The sequence below is a fragment of the Mobula birostris genome, chromosome 3 (genome assembly GCF_030028105.1).
Source record: "Mobula birostris isolate sMobBir1 chromosome 3, sMobBir1.hap1, whole genome shotgun sequence".
Classification (NCBI taxonomy): Eukaryota; Metazoa; Chordata; class Chondrichthyes; order Myliobatiformes; family Myliobatidae; genus Mobula; species Mobula birostris.
Window position 1 is genome coordinate 151,764,520 of NC_092372.1, and position 13,613 is coordinate 151,778,132.

The window sequence follows — 13,613 nt, forward strand, 5'->3', positions numbered from 1 at the left end:
CTTCTTGTAAATTTTTGCTGTACTCTTTTCAGCTTTATTTACAACTTACCTGTATGTAGGTGACTAAAACTGCACACAATACTCCAAATTAGTCATGTCTTATGGAAGCAGAGCAAGTCATTTTGGTGAAGATACAGGTAAGTGGTCTTGCTAGTGACACCTAGAAAGTGAAAACATTTGCGTTCTTTACCAGAAATAAAGGTGCCTTCCAAATTCTTTTAAGTGTTCTGCTAGAAATAACAGTACATTTAAGGATTTTTACTGTGTTAAGCTGGGTTTCTACTGCTAATTACTGCTGTCGGGATATAGAAGTTAATTTCCTCAGGCAATTTCAATCACCAGTTTCAAGTGGAGAATTAGTCTATAAGAGAAATGCAAGTGATGAAATATCTAAACCAGAAACATTTCTGCTAATAAATTATAAAGATTTTTAAAACCCTTCACAGAGAAATATAGCTCCCGATCGAGGGCACGGAGAGGAAGTTTAATCCGCAATAACTTCAAAGTCAGTGAAGCAGGAGTCAAGATACAGACAGGGAGCAAATGGAAGGCGACAGAGGCGATAGAAGAAGCAGAGTCCCGACTTCACCACAGAGGCGTTGTCGGAATAGTGTGTAAGGGCAGACAAGGCCGAGGATGTGAGTCAACAACCAGGTGGAGGGAGGCCAACCCTGAGGACAGACAGTACCTGGTCCAGCAGGAGCTGAGGAAGAAAGAGGAGGCAGCTAGATATGTGCGAGCCGTGGAGATGGGGAGCCAAGGGACCTGGACGAAGTGGGAAACAGAACAGATAGTGTTGACATGGGATGACATATAGAAGTATACATCTTTCCAACTCCAGTTCTAACTGAGGGCTGTGTACGGTGTATTACCAACACCAACAAACCTGTGGAACTGGGGGAATAACAGAAGACCCAACGTGCCATCTGTGCCAGAAACCAGCCAACCTAGAGCATATTCTTTCTTCACGCCAGGTTCCCCTTTCCCAGGGATGGTACAGATGGAGACACGACCAGGTTTTGAGAGCACTCGCCCACACTTTGGAGACAGAGAGGAAAAAGGACTACAAAAAGGAGAGCCAACCGAGCTTCATCAACTTCATCAGGACCGGGGAACATGCTGCAGCAACAAACAAGCATAGAGATGGTATCCTGAGCATGACAAAGGACTGGGAGATGAAGGTCGAGCTTAGAAAGAAGCTGGTGTTCCCACCAACAGTAGAGACCATACTTCAAACAGACATTCTACTACTGTCAGAGAGTGCAAGGAAGCTCATGGTGATAGAGCTAACAGTACCATGGGAGACCCAATGCCAAGAGGCTCACGAGAGTAAGCTTGCGAGGTACAAAGACCTGGTGGCGGACTGCAGGTGGCAAAGCTGGCAGGCGTGAAACTTCCCTGTCAAAGTGGGGGCAAAAGGATTTCCCACCATGTCATGCTGAAAGATGATGGCAGCTTTAGGGATACAAGGGAGAACCAGGAAGAGAGCCGTTAACACCATGGGCCAAGCAGCACAGAGAGCGTTCAATTGGCTTCTGAAGCACCTTCAATTACTCCAAAAGACTGAGGTTTGGTAAAATACTGAAAGGCTTTTATTCGCTGTACAATACGACCTCCACAGTGAGTGTCCGCCCCCGGACTGAGGGGGAGGGGCAAGGCGAATACCTTTATACAGGACTCTGTGGGAGGAGCCACAGGGGCAGTCAGCAGAGGGGTGTGTCCAGACAGGTAACTGAGTTACAACATATATACATGGTTTACCACAGCTTCGGCTGCGAAGGGACGATAGTACCTGGATGTCTGACCATCGGAGGTAGAAGACTGATCACCTTCTACTGTCCCACCATCCCGAGAATGTTCCGGGTTAGGAGATGAAACGTCTGAAGACGGATGGACCTGGCTGATAACTCGACGGTCCAGCAGCTGAAACATCACTGCTGTTTAAGGTTTAAAAAAAAAAAAGGATTTTTACTATGTTAAGCTGGTTTTCTACTGCTAATTACTGCTGTCGGGATATAGGAGTTAATTTCCTCAGGCAATGTCAATCACCAGTTTCAAGTGGAGAATTGCAAGTGATGAAATTTCTAAACCAGAAACATTTCTGCTAATAAATTATTTTTAAAAAGATTTTTAAAATCCTTCACAGAGAAATAAAGCTCCAAGTTTATTGTTCTGGGCATATATACCCGGGGTATATAATGCCATTGAAGTTAACTTTTGCAGCAGCAGCACAGTACATTTCAAATGTTAGTTAATTTAGACATAAATTAACATAAATTAGACATAATTAAACAACAACAATAAAGTAGGGCAGACTGATAGTGAAGCACTTGCACATCATTTTACAGTGCCAGTGATCACAGATCGGGGTTCAATTCCTGCCCCCCCCCCCCACTGTCTGCAAGGAGTGTGTACGTTCTCCCTTTTACTGCACGGGTTTCCTCCAGGTGCTCCAGTTACCACCAATATTCTAAAGGCATATGGTTAGGGATAGTGAGTTTTGGTCATGCCATGTAGGTAACACTGGCGAGCTGCCCCCACCACAAACTTCGGACAGTATTGATCATTGATGCAAAACTACACATTGTTCTGAATGTTCCGATGTGACAAATAAAGCTAATCTTTATCTTTAAAATAAACATAACAACATTACAGCAAGTTGAGAGGAGTTTAGTCTGAGGCAGTATTAGAGTTTTTTAGGTTGGTTCAAGAACCTGATGACAGTGGAAAGAAGCTATTGTTGAACCTCGAGGTGTAAATCTTCAGGCTCCTGTATTTCCTGCCTCATGGCAGCATCTCAAAGGCATGACCTGGTTGGTGGGGTCCATAATAATGGTTGTCACCTTATTGAGACATTGACTCCAGTAGACATCCTCGATGGTGGGGAGAGCTTTACCTGTGACGGACTCATCCACCATTGTCTGTAGCCTTTAGCATTTGTATGCATTGGTGCACAGTGTAACTTAGAATTGTGGTCACATTGCATTAATGTCATTAAGACTTGATGCTGTCATGTGACTACTAAATAGCATGAGCTCAATCAGGCTGTAGGCCCAAAATGAATGAAGCACATCCACTCCAAGAGTTACTGAAAATAGAAGACTAACAAGGCTACATTCTGGCCTTTTCCTATTTCCAATAGATCCTTCTGTACTTATTTTATAATGTCAAGATATTGTCATTACCAACTTCTCTTGGTAGTCTTGCTGTTTTATTTCTCAAAATCATTATCATCAGCAGATGCCATGCCCAGTTTGAGCTTTGACTGCCATGGCCCACACACTCCTGTTTCGGGTCAAGTGGATCAATTCATTGGTATTCATTTCCAGTTCTCTGGCTGCTGTCTCCATCATCATTTGTCTTTGTCTTCCTCTTGCTTTCTTCCCTTCAATCTTTCCCATAATTACCGTGCATCCTAACTCCTCTTTCCTAATCACATTTCCGATGAAGTTACATTGTCTTTTTATGATCTCATACATTATTTCTCTTTGTGCTTGCTCTGTTCATGATATCCTCGTTGGATATTCGTTTCATCCATGATATTCTTTGCATCCTCCTCAAAAACCACATCTCTGCTGCTACAATTTGTTTCCTCATGTTACTAGATATTGTCCAACATTCTAAGCCATATAACATAACTGGATAAACGTAACATTTCAGTACTCTGAGGCCGGTTGTCATGCCTAGTTTAGTATTGGTCAATATACTCCTTATTCTTGTAAAGGTGTCTTCTGCCATCCCTATTCTTCTTTTGATGTCCCCATGTCGCACCTGCCATCTGATATCACCCAGCTTCCTAAGTAGCAAAAGTTCTGTACTTGTTTTATGTCTTCCCTGGTTATTCTCAGCCTGCAGATAGGATTCTCCTTTTTTTTGGATATCACCATACATTCTGTCTTTTTGCAATCATCTTCAACAGATTCTATTTCTAGACTTTGAAATCTATTCCTTACTTCAATTGTAAATTTTTGTCTTAAGTTTTCTTCTTTAATTAATTGCAAGTAGTCAAGGGATTGTTCAGGTTTCTCAAAACTGACCATTTTTTATATATCTGCTAGCTTGTAATGCAGAAAACTAAAGTGAGTTCTTCACCACCAACAACTTACTGCTTCCTACCAGAACATTATCCCTTTCCAAACACAAGTGCAAAGTTAAAGTTGATATTAATAAGAACCAGGCTTGCCAAATGGAATGCTTGCTTCTGTCACATCATGAAAATAAAATCCACACTCATACCTAGATAAAGTCTTATACTGGTAAAAAGACACTCACTGGAAAAAGTCCAGTTAAATAGCTATTCTTAGTATTTTTCCCTGATGAAGACTTCAGGCTCTATTAAGCCAACCAGCATCAGAATCCAAGCACAACTGGTGTTATTAATAGATTTGTTTACTGTTTATCCAACCATGAATGTATCCTTCTGATTTAATAGTTTGAGAAATGTTCCTGTGTGCACTCATACAGCACAGGCTGTAGACCTATTTGTTCTCTGGCAAATATTACAGCAAACCTCATTTACTGAATTTTCAGTGTTTCTTTTTAAATATTGGTGATTTTTCTTTCCTTTTCAGAACTAAACAACTACTGCCCAGTGGCACTGATGAAACCCTTGAACGATACATATCATGAAACCCTTGAACGATACATATCAAAAACTCCATTCTTGCCACATCGGACACTGAACAAAACGCTTAGCGACAAATGCCATAGCATTTACCATGCACCTGGCCCTGACACAGTTAGAACACAAGGACACTTACGTCAGAATGTTGTTTCCGGATTTCAGTTCAACACTATTGTCCACAGACCATGGTGAACAAACTCCTTCACTTCAGTCTAAGTACACTAATGTGCAAATGGATATTGTACTTCCAAATTAACCAACCTCATGTCGTCAGGATGCACAATCACTCCTCCCTCCCCATGACTCTCAACATGGGTGCCCCCCCCCCCAGGGCTGTGTGCTGAGCCCATTGCTGTACACTCTGCTCACACATAACTGTACACCAAACACCCAAGCAAACATACTGACAAGTCTGCCGATGACAAGACAGTGGTGTGGCTCAACACTAACAATGATGAGATGGCCTACAGAAGTGGGTGGAAATGCTGAAGGCCTGGTGCCAGGCAAATAACCTCTTTCTCAATGTCAACAAGACAAAGGAGATGGTTATCAACTTCAGGAGAACTCGAACCACTCACACCCATCTTTATGTCGGCAACACAGCAGTGGAAAACTCCTGGGAGTACACGTGTTGCACAACTTCTCATGGTCCCAGAACACATTCCTAACCATCAGGAAAGCTCACCAATGCCTTTACTTTCTGAGGAGGCTGAAGAGAGCTGGACTTTGCACATCCATGCTCACATCATTTTACAGATAGGCAGTAGAGAGCATCCTATCAGCTGCATCTCTGCATGGTATGGAGACTGCACTGCGTAAGACTACAGCAAGTAGGTAAAAGTGCCTGATGCATCACCAGCACCAGCCTACCCATCATTGAGGACGTACAAACAGAAAGGTGCCAGTAAAGTCATGAAGGATCTCACTCACCCTGCTCATGAACTGTTTGTCCCACTTCCATCAGGAAGGAGGCCACACCAGGGCCACCAGACTCAAAAGCATTTATTTCCCCCAGCACTAATTCTAATCAACACCTCCACCCACTAAGTCATGCCTCTACAACCCCAACCAGTACTACTTTAACACTTCCTATCAGTCACTTTATGTACTGGGCCTAGTATCACTTTATGGGCAGACAATCAATCAATGTATATAAGCTATTTTATGTAGTTATATTTATTGTGTTTTTTAATTATTATTACTGTGTTCCTCAATTTATTGTGGGCTTTTTTTGTGCTGTATCAGATCCGGAGTAACAGTTACTTCATTCTCCTTTACGCTTGTGCACTGGAAATGACATCAAACAACCTTGAATGTTAAATCCTGAAAAGTCATTTTTCAGACAATAGGATTCTCTATATTCATGCATAAGTACATTGTGTTTTATTTTGGTGAAGCAGTCAATGTCAAAAAGTTCTTGGTAAGGCCAATAGCTTTCTCCATGCAACAAATCCAAGGCCCTGCAGAAAATGGCTGCTGCATTATAACCCTGTGACTTATGAAAACTAGCACAGCAGCAACTTCTAATCAGAACGAACATTTGAAGGCTCGTTATAATAAAAGGATATTAAGTTCAACAAAATAGGTTTTAAAAAAATCCTATTTACTCCAAAAAGCGTTGAATTATTTCACCATTTTGGTTTGAAACTCCATTATTATATAGCATTTAATCCCTTTTAATTCTCCAATAAGATATTTGAAATGATTGCTCCTTTATGTGAAGCTTCCTTTAATTGTTTTATCTTGTGCTGTGATTAGTTGTGAACGTGAATAATATTCAGTGATTTTAACTGCATAAGTGAACTTGCCAATGAAAATAGAACATTAAGATTCAAAATCAAACTTTAGAATAACCTAGTTTCATACTTGCCAGAACATTCATTCCCTTTCACTTTCCCTTTTTATTTTACCTTCTTGTGGTTTTCATAGTCCTAGCTATAAAGATTGTTGGCCAGCATTTTGCTGTTCTTGGCTTCATTGTTTCAGCTGCTATGGGTTCTCTAATGAACTAATTTCAGATTGATAATTCTCCAACAGAAATGTTGGAATGCCAACAGCCTGAAACATTAACTCTGTTTCCTCCAGGTTTTGCTGTCTGGAGCAGAATTTTCTTTTTCAAAAACTTCAAGCGTCTGCAGTTTTTTGCCTTATAAAGGTGCTAACATATGACACAAGAAGGCCCCTCAACCCATTAACCCAATTCTCCCACCCCCTGCAGTTTTATTGTGTGCAGTGCAGCTCAGTAGATTTCAGAAAGGATGCGGAAGCTTTGGAAAGGGCGCAAAAGAGCTTCACCACAGTATTTCTGGATTAGAGATTATTTTCTGTAAGAAGAGGTTGGACAAACTTGGATTGTTTTCTCTGGAGTGTCAAAACCTGATAGAGGTTTACAAAATTATGAGGAGGTCAGATCGGATAGATAGCCAAAGTCTTTTTTTTTGACAAGTATTAGTGGTCATAGCTTTAAGGTGAAAGAGGGAAACTTTTCAGGAGGTGAAGCAGTCAAGTTTTTTTTACTGAAATTATTAAGTGATTGAACACACTCTGCAGGAGTGGCATGGACGGCTGGTGGAAGCAAATATGATAGAGATGTTTAAAAGTCATTTGAACAGGCCTGTGACCATGCAGGGAATGGAGGGTTATGGATCATGTGTAAACAGGTGACATTAATTTATATTGACATCATGGTCGGTGCAGACACGGGGAGTGCAATTGTGTACTGTTCTATGTTCTATGGGTGCCATGCAGTGAAACGCTATTGCTGCTTGGGGCATCGGAGTTCAGTGTTCAATACCAGCATCCTGTAAGGGCATCCTCTCCGTAGAATGCATGGGCTTCCTAAAGGTGCTCTGGTTTCCTCCCACAGTCCAAAGACGTACCGGTTGGTACGCTAATGGTCGTTGTAAACTGTCCTGTGTTTAAGCTAGGGTTACAAAGATGGGATGCTGGGTGGTGCGGCTCAAAGGGCGAGAAAGGCCTGCTCAGCACTGTACTGTATTTCTAAATAAATTAATTAAATGTTAACAGCATAGGAAGGTACTCAAACGGGATAAAACTGGGCTGTGAGGTTGATAGAGGAATGCTTAAACGTGCAGTAGAACATAGACGATCATTGGGCATAAATATGGCAAAAGGAATGTAATCCAGAGAAGGGCGAGGAATTACAATGGGGTGCAACAGAGTGCATTGATAATTGATAAGCTAGGGTTATTTTCTTTGTAACTGATGAAGAAGATGATGCCAGCAAACAATGTGACCAAGGGCGACATCCTCCAGATAGTTCATGAAACTACTTCTTTCACGTCTTCTTTTTCCTTCAGTTGTGGTCCTGCTACTGTTGAGCTACATTTTGGTGGTGTGTTTTCAGGCCGACTAAACGATCTGGTGCACTGCTGTCTCTGAAGGAGTTCGGCATCAAGGCCCAGAAACCTGGAGACAGGGCACAGCTCCAAGGTCGACTCTCATTTCTCATCTATCTCACCGATTAAGGCATTGAGGAAGAATGAAATCATCGAGGGGTGAACATAACGCAAGCAGAAAGCAAAAATTAGTGGGAAGATAGAGGATTGGGAAGTTTTTAAAAACTACAGAGAGCAACTAAAACCATCATTAGAAGGGAAAAGATGAAATATGAAAGCAAGCTAGCAAATAATATCAAAATGGATAGTAAAAGTTTTTTCAAGTATGTTAAAAATAAAAGAAATAAGAGTGGATATAGGACTGCTAGAAAATGAGGCAGGAGAAATAATAACGGGGGACAAGGAGATGGCTGATGAACTAAATGGGTATTTTTCATCAGCCTTCAGTGTGGAAGATACTAGCAGTATGCCTGATGTTGTAGTGTGTGAAGGAGGAGAAATGGGTGAAGTTACTGTTACAAGAAAGGAGCTCGAGAGATCGTGGTGGCATTAGAAATGACCGTTCAAAAATCATCGGACTCTGGCATGGTACCAGAGGACTGGAAAATTGCAAATGTTACTCCACTCTCCAGTGTGGGCACATGGCCAAGTGGTTAAGGTATTCGACTAGCAACCTGAAGGTCATGAGTCGAGCCCCAGCTGAGGCAGCATGTTGTGTCCTTCAGCAAGGCACTTAACCACACAGTGCTCTAAGACGACGCTGGTGCCAAGCTGTATCAGCCCTTGCCCTTTCCTTGGACAACATTGGTGTTGTGGAGAGGGGAGATTTGCAGCATGGCCAACTGCCAGTCTTCCATACAACTTTGCCCAGGCCTGCACCCTGGAGAGTGAAGACTTTCCAGGCGTAGATCCATGGTCTCGCAAGACTAATGGATGTCTTTACTCCACTCTTTAAGAAAGGAGGGAGGCAGCAGAAAGGAAATTATAGACCAGTTAGCTTGACCTCCATGGTTGGGAAGATGTTAGAGTCAATTGTTAAGATGGTGGAGTACTTGGTGTCACGGGACAAGATAGTACAAAGTCAGTGTAGTTTTCTTCGGGGAAAGTCCTGCCTGACAAACCTATTGGAATTCTTTGAGATTACAAGCAGGATAGCTAAAGTGGATGCTGTGTGGATTCAGAGGCCTTTGACAAGGTGCCACACATGAGGCTACTTTCCAAGTTAAGGGCCCATGGTATTACAGGAAAGGAACTGCCATGTTTAGAGCATTGGCTGATTGGTAGGAGGCAGCTAGTGGGAATAAAAGGATCCCTTTCTGGTTGGGTGCCAGTGACTAGTGGCATTCCGCAGGGGTCGGTGTTGGGACCACTTCTTTTTATGCTGTATATGAATGATTTAGATGATGGAATAGATGGCTTTGTTGCCAAGTTTGCAGATGATACGAAGATTGGTGGAGGGGCAGGTAGTGTTGAGGAAACAGGTAGGATGCAGAAGGACTTAGACAGATAAGGAGAATGGGCAAGAAAGTGGAAATGAAATACAATGTTGGAAAATGCATATCATGCACTTTGGTAGTAGAAATAAATGTGCAGACTATTTTCTAAACGGGGAGAAAAGCCAGGAATCTGAGGTGCAGAGGGACTTGGGAGTCCTTGTGCAAAACACCCTGAAGGTTAACTTGCAGGTTGAGTCAGTGGTGAGGAAGACAAATGCGATGTTAGCATTCATTTCAATAGGTCTAGAATACAAGAGCAGGGATGTGATGCTGAGGCTTTATAAGGCACTGTTGAGGCCTCACCTTGAGTATCGTGAACAGTTTTGGGCCCCTCATCTTAATGTTCTGGCATTGGAGAGGGCCCAGAGGAGATTCACAAGGATGATTCCAGGAATGAAAGGGTTATCATACGAGGAATGTTTGATGGCTCCAGGTCTGTACTGGCTGAAATTCAGAAGGATGAGGGGGAATCTCACTGAAACTTTTCGAATGTTGAAAGGCCTAGATAGAATAGATGTGGAAAGGATGTTTCCCATGGTGGGAGAACCTAGGACAAGAGAGCACAGCCTCAAGACAGAGGGCGCCCTTTCAAAACAGAGATGCAGAGAAATTTCTTTAGCCGAAGGGTGATGAATTTGTGCAATTTGTTGCCACATGCAGCTGGGGAGGCCAGGCCGTTGGGTGTATTTAAGGCAGAGATTGATAGATTCTTGATTGCACATGGCATCAAAGGCTACAGGGAGAAGGCTGGGAACTGGGGTTGAGGAGGAGATTAAAAAAAGGATCAGCCATGATTGAATGGCAGAGCGGACTGGATGGGCCAGATGGCCTAATTCTGCTCTTATGTCTTATGGGTGTTCAGTGCCACCTACTGTCCTATTGCTTGTTGCTGCCAGATGAAGGTGCCTATGTTCTCTCTCCTCTCACTCGATGCTGTCGGAGAATTGTGCCAGAGTCCTGGGTCTTGGGCAAGGTTTAATCAACGTGGTTTGTGGATTGGTCTCTATAGTTCGGTTATGATGTGTTTCTGGTTCCTGGTTGCTCCTTTTTTGTTGCTACTTTGGGTGATTTTGACTGGGCAGCTGGCAGTTAATGAATGACACAGCACTAGATTGAACTGAACTGAGCTGAACTGAATCTGCCTAGGTTCTTTGCAGCAGGCCAGGCAGCATCTCTAGGAAGAGGTACAGTCGACGTTTCAGGCCAAGACCCTTCGTCAGGACTGTCCTGACAAGGGGTCTCGGCCTGAAACGTCGACTGTACCTCTTCCTAGAGATGCTGCCTGGCCTGCTGCGTTCACCGGCAACTTTGATGTGTGTTGCTTGAATTTCCAGCATCTGCAGAATTCCTGTTGTATGCCTAGGTTCTTTCCTTTTTGTGTTTTATCTTCTGTGTTTTTCCACTCTTTTGTTTGCTTGTTTGAGCAATTTGTTTTTTTTTTGTATATTGCGGGGAAAGTGTTTGATGTTTTTCTATGAACAGATTCCAGGGTTTTCTTCTTTCATGGCTGTCTCTGGGAAGATAAATCTCAGGGTTGTATACTGCATACATACTTTGAAACCGAGGGAAGAAATGTATAAAGTTAAGAGGGACTTGGATAGAATATAGAGGAAGGGCCTATTTTCCATTTGCAGATCAGTCAGGCTTTCTAGTAATTAGTAGATGGACAAGAAATGTACATTCTTTTTCATATCCTGGTTGGCAGGGTTCAAGGACACACTAATTGAAAGGTTAGTAGAGGTAAAACTCCTCACCAGATTTAAAAATATGTTTGGCATACACTTGTAGAGTTGTGACCTGAGCCAAAGGGCCTAGTGCTGGAAAGTAGGATTAGGTGGAGTACCTCTTTTTCAACTGGCATGAATATGATAGTCTGATAGCCCTTCCTTCATGATGCTTACTCCTTTAAATAACTACAGACTACTAGCACCACCTGCAGGGGAAAATATGCATATGCAGAAAAAAAAACTGAATAGAGAATCACCAAGTAGACTTTGTGTCTGAAGGTTTGAAATACAGCGATGGCTAGCAAGTATGTCTGTAGAAAACCATTCATTCTATGGACAGCAAGACAGGAATACATACAAACCAGAGAAAATCTGCAGATGCCAGAAATCAAAGTAATACACAACAAATTCTGAAGATTCCATAATTGCTGCCTGGCCCGCAGAGTTAGCAATATGGTCGAGACATAAATAGGAGAAAATTCTCTATGATTATTCAAACTGCTGAGGGCCCTCTAACACAGGGTGAAGATAGAGGTTATCCCTCTGAACTGAGGCAGGTCGGTGCTCAGGCCTCACTGTGGGAAGTCGGGAAAAATTTTCAAATGTTGCACGTTCAAAAATGTCTAGGGTGTGGTTATATGTCTTGGTTTACTGTTGAGAAGGGATTGCTTACTGTTTGGTTAGAAAAGGAGAGTGTTTTTTTTTCCCTACTAGAGAAAAATGCAAACTGAATTGGTAAAAATAACTTCCTATAATGTTAATGGGGTTTTGAATCCAATTAAAAGAAATAAGATTATGTCTAAATTGAAAAAAGAGAGGGCACAAATAGCTTTCCTCCAGGAAACACATATGAGCCAATCTGAACATGGAAAATTAAAAAGAATGGGCTTTAAGCATGTATTTTATTCATCATATAAATTGAGTCACAAAAGAGGGGTAGCTACTTTAATATCAAGTACTCTTAATTATGAACATATTTCAGAGACTAGAGACAAAGGACGGTTCGTAAAAATCACAGGAAGAATAGAAGGTACAGAAATAACATTGCTGAATGTTTATGCTCCTCCAGGTTGTGAATGGTCATTTTATAGACACATTTTTGACCTAATGGTCAGTTCTCAAGGGGTAGTAATTTGTGGAGGGGATTTTAATATTAGATTAAATCCTATATTAGATTCTTCAAGAATAGTTACTCAGAAGAAACCTCTGACTCGGAAAGTGAATTCATTGGTGGAGGAGTTGGGAATTATAGATGTCTGGTGGGAATTACACCCTACTAGTAAAGATTATACATATTACTCTTTCCCTCATTCAGCCTATTCAAGGATAGACTATTTCTTTATCTTTAATACAGATAGACTCAGGATAAAAAACTGTAATATTGCAACAATTGATCTGTCAGATCATAGCCCAGTCTCTATGTCTCTAATCCTGGAAAGGAAAATGAGGAAAACACTATGGAGGCTAAACTCACATATACTCAATAACCCGAAAGTAATGGAGAGATTAAGGGGAGAAATCAAAGAATATCTAGACCTTAATGACACGGGAGAAACATCACCAGTGATCTTATGGGATACATTGAAAGCTGTACTGAGAAGGAAAATTATTTCCATTACCACTCACATGAAAAAAATCAATGCACAAAAATTAGCAGACCTTCAAGGAAAATTAAAACAACTTCAAGTTGTAGATAGCAACAAAAGTAATTCAAATTGAAAACAGGAAATTAGGAAATTGCAAAGTGAAACTGATGATATTTATACGTTGGAAACTCAAAGAAATTTTCTTTACCTGAGACAAAAGAATTATGAAGTAGGAGGTAAATCAGCTAGATTATTAGCATATAAATTATGAAAACAACAAGCAGACAATACAATTCATAAAATAAAGAATCCAAAGACAAAGTTTGTGGAGAGTACAATAGGGAAAATTCAAGAGAGTTTTGAAACATATTATCGAGAGCTGTACTCCCAGCCCCGGGCCCCCAATGAGCCCTATATAGACAGTGTATTGAATTTTTTAGATCTACCTAAACTTACAGATTTACAAAATGAAAGTTTATTAGAACCAGTAACTGTCAAAGAACTGAACGTGGCCATCTCTAGGTTAAAGGCTGGAAAGTCCCCGGGTTCTGATGGGTTTACCTCAGAGTGGTACAAGTCCCTGAAGACACAGTTAACCCCATTACTACTTAACACCTTTAATTGGATCTTGCAGAGAGGAGAAACTCCACCTTCCTGGAGAGAAGCGATTATTTCAGTTATTCCTAAAGAGGGTAAAGATAAACTAGAATGTGGCAATTATCGGCCAATTAGTGTTCTTAATTTAGATTACAAACTATTTACATCTATATTAGCGCGCAGATTGGAAAAGCTTTTACCTGGCCTAATCCACTTAGACCAGA

General features: G+C 41.5%; 1 protein-coding gene across 7 annotated transcripts in view; it reads right to left on the reverse strand.

Annotated features, from left to right (window-relative positions):
* LOC140195327 (uncharacterized) overlaps positions 1-13,613 on the reverse strand; it is a 63,751-nt gene that overhangs the window by 21,260 nt on the left and 28,878 nt on the right. For 2 of the 7 annotated variants that reach the window (XM_072253451.1, XM_072253448.1), the window contains exon 3: positions 50-1,937. The exons of 3 other annotated variants lie outside the window; for them this stretch is intronic. The gene's annotated coding sequence lies outside the window, so the exon portion shown is untranslated. The remainder of the gene's footprint in view (positions 1-49; positions 1,938-13,613) is intronic. 2 more of the 7 variants (XM_072253449.1, XM_072253450.1) reach the window with 2 other exon arrangements.